A 4,191-nucleotide genomic window follows, 5' to 3' on the forward strand; every position below is an offset into this window, starting at 1 on the left:
ACATCAATCAACTTCTGGGTCGGCACCACTATTCATAAATATGAGAGCATTAGTAACTTGAAAAACCTGAAACAGTGAGTAACGCAGATAACCTGGCTCACTCGGGTTAAATTTAATATTTGGTAAACCATGATTACCAAAGATGCATCACGCACCAATATATTGACATTATTCCTGGACAATTAGTAGATGAAGCATCATGCAAATTGATGCTAGGACCAACAGTTTGCATAGCAAAATAACGAACAACGTGTGTGTTAAAAATAACCAATGCTATCAGCGGTAATTCCTAGACCAGCCAAAGGAAATTGTACATTGAGGCGGCAGGAGGAGTCAGCATGTGCAGGAATAGATCAAGATTATGGCAAAACGCCTCCGTCATAACACGAGCCACACTGAGGTTGGAAGGCTCCCATCCCAGATTTTGGGAGGCCTTGGCCGAGCCACCAAGACTACAGCTGGGGGAGAAGAACTGGAGCGCGTGAGGAAGGAGGATGCCAACCTCATGAATTCGGAAATTGTGGATGCGGCCGCTACAAATGGTGGCGAATCGCGCGCGGGGGGGGGTGAGGCTCAGATCCTTCGATCCTCTAATATCCGCTCCGCTCGGCATACCTGACATACTAATATTAAGTGCCAATATGAAGAATACTTTCATCAAAGAAAAACAGTAAGTGTGACTTCATAACAAACTCCCACAATAAAGTCATGTCATACTTCACAACTGCTTCATCATGAACTCAATGATAAAATGATCATTTAAGCAAGAGTCTCAGTTTACCTGAACATACAGAGGTACATCTAGAACTCCAAACATATGCTTAGGTCATAAACCTAGAAAGACGACAAAGATACTCAATTATATCTCCTCAACATAGTTGTTGTGTTGCAAAATTAATCGGTGCTCATAACCAATTTCGTGGTAGAGAGGAAAACCTACTATAGATTATGTCCTTTGCTTCATTGACAACACCAGAATAGCCTGAAACCTGGGATGGTACCGTAACAATCATATGTTAATCTCTTGCAGAAAAACCTTCCATAAATCCTATTCGTAAAAGAGTTTTGCTTTTCAGTTTCAAACAGGTATAGCTAAGAAACGTTAGTTTCAAGTGGGTTCAGTTTTTGTTGTTCGGAAACTAAAGGAACTAAAGAGAAAACATTGTGCTATTAGCATGCTAGACCTCCCACCCTTTGAGTTTTCTCGTGGAGAGCACTTTGCTATACTAAGCCAACATAACAAAGAAATCCTTTCAAATAGTACCTGAAGTAATAAATTAATAAATCAGTATGATTACCTCAAGTAATAAATCAGCATGCGTCTTTCCTTCATAAGAATAGATCCGCATTGTAAATCCTCAAGGAAAGCCTCACTGCATTTGGATTGAGTAAGTTCATACCAAAATATCATGAGGGAGCACACTTATAAAATCTAATGAGGCAATTGTTTCAGTTTGATCCACCTTTCAGTAAACAACATTGAACAGTAAAGGATGGTATGAGGCATCAGAGAAACCACAGATCTAATAGCTACATCCTTAACCAACTCTTGTGTAGATAATTTTCTCAATGATTCCTCACCGGGGCAAACAGATATATCATTGCAGACATCCCCATCAATGCAAAGAACTAAAAGTACACATATGCAGAATCCCCAATCAGACGATGGGTTAAGGGTGGGTGGGGGTGGGGGACAGGGAGTGGTATTCTTGCCTGGCTTGGATGCCTTGGAGCCGTTGGAAAGGATCACATCAAGGATCGGACTATCGGAGGCTGTGGCCATCGCGTCGATGTCGATCTCCTCCTTCCTCATCTTGCCGAACTCGTCCATCAGAGGCACCATGATCCATTCGCCGTTGGCACCAGCCACGGGACAAAGCAGCTTTGTCCCTGTCCGGCTCCATCCCTGGGAGAGGCGGTGGCGGTGAAGGGGCGCGCACATGGGCGGCGGCAGTGAAGGGGCACAGGCAGGGGATGTGGTGGTGTTGGGGGAGATAGGGTTTGGGTTCCTCGGGGATGAAGCGTGAGAGACGGCTGAACGAGAGAAAGGAGTAGGTGGATTTTGTTGGGCTTTCTGGCCCATGTGCGCGCTCGCGCGGCGAAGGTGTCGAACGAAGCCAGACGACGAAAGGTGGTCGTAGTGGCAGAACAGGGACCATGTTCCTCCTTTTTAAGTAGTGTAGATGTAGATGTAAATTCTCTCTCCTCCAACTAAGCAAAGATCCGACGTGATGACCGTGGAAAAGCTGACGTCACCCCATTGTACATGCCCTTATTTGCCCACTCTAGCTGGATACATGCCGCCATAAAGAGAGCTCTGTGTGCTCCGGCTCCTAGAAAAAAGCATCACAAGTAGATTCAATGTGTACATAACATGCCGCTTAGACTGCTCATAGTGGGGGTAACATAGGTGGTAACATCACATATCTCAAGCTCAAGGCATTTTGGTGACATGGCATGATAATAAAAGAAGAAAGAGAGTGAAGTGGTAACTAGCTATGTTACCATAACATCACACATCCCAAAGCAATATGAGTCTACAACATAATTGATGACACATTGCATGAAATCACATCTAAGTTACTACCCACTATGGAGATAGTAACTTAGACTAGTAACATAACATATGTTACTAGACTAAGTTACTCTCCACTATGAGCAGCCTTAGAAGATTTTTGTTATCAAACACAATATCATTCATGCGAATCCACAATACCCAATGTAGTATTGTCGCGCCAACAAGAATGTGCTCAAATTTTGATGGGAACCCGGTAACTAGTTGCTAAACACATTTGCAACAGATTGCCGCTGGTACAAATTTGATGTTGAATGGGCGAATTTGCATTAAAAAAAATAAGTGTCTAATTGGCCCATCATATCGTAACAAAAGTAACATTGGTCACTACCATGCCTATTCCCGTTTGGGAGTGATTGTCCTTAGTTAAAATGACAACCTGTTTTAGTTAACAAAGAAAACTACCAATTTTTTATGAGACATTTTTCATAGTTTTTATTGTTAATTAGGTCATCTACCTGAACTAGCTTCAGGTACATTGACTTGACCGATAACATGTCATTGACATGTAAATTCCATTAAAACAAGTCATGCCCTGCCGCCGATACGCCTTTAAGATACTCAACCAACTCATTCCAATTAACCAATATATTTTTAATCAAGTCACCCCTAAAAGAGATATCTAAACGGTACGTGGCACCCTAAAATTGATACTACGCAGATTCCAGCGTTCCTACCAAGATCTGCACAATATTAATTTTAGAGACGCACCACCAAGCACAATATACACGTCAAAACATGCACGCGATACGGTGGAATTATTCACAAGTAATAATCATTACAACAAATCACGACATAGTCCGGAAACTCTCATTTGCAAGTAGTTACACCCGCTTCCCATTTTTGTTATGATATTTCAAGTTTTCAAAAAATGTAAAATAAAATTATACATATACATTGAGTTGTATTTTGTGCATCTGTGAAATTTCATCCAAAAAAATATGTCAATACGTGATCTGCGTAAAAAAGAGAAGACATACGTAAATATTGTCACGTACTATTTATACATCATTTGTTCTTTTTGTGTAGGTCATATATTGACATATTTTTGGATGAAACTTTAGAGATGCCCAAGACACAACACAATGTATATCTAGAATTTTAGTTTGCATTTTTTAGAAACTTGAAAGTGTCACAATAAAAACGGGAAGCGGACGCAACTAGTTGTGTAATATCCACTCTTCGACATAGTCCATAAAAGAACTTTTATCACAACAAAGACTCCAACGAGTCAAAAATACAAATGTACAATAGAAAGATACAAATCATACAAAAAGTAAAATAACATCTAAGTAGGGATAATAATGCAAATAGAACTAAGAGTTGGGAAGATAAGAAGTGAACGTTCATAGCACTGTTGCCGAAAGGTAACTTCCGAAGAGAAAAATGTGTGTGACTCGATTGCAAGGAAGCGAATGATGTCCGTACAAGGTAGGTCTCGCGACGGGCGAGTGATAACCCACAAGTATAGGGGATCGCAGCAGTCTTCGCGGGTAGTAAAACCCAATTTATTGATTCGACACAAGGGGAGACAAAGAATACTTGAAAGCCTTAACAACTGAGTTGTCAATTCAGCTGCACCTGGAAAAAGACTTGCTCGCAAGAGTTTATCAGTA

This window comes from Lolium rigidum, chromosome 5, assembly GCF_022539505.1.
Source record: "Lolium rigidum isolate FL_2022 chromosome 5, APGP_CSIRO_Lrig_0.1, whole genome shotgun sequence".
Classification (NCBI taxonomy): domain Eukaryota; kingdom Viridiplantae; phylum Streptophyta; class Magnoliopsida; order Poales; family Poaceae; genus Lolium; species Lolium rigidum.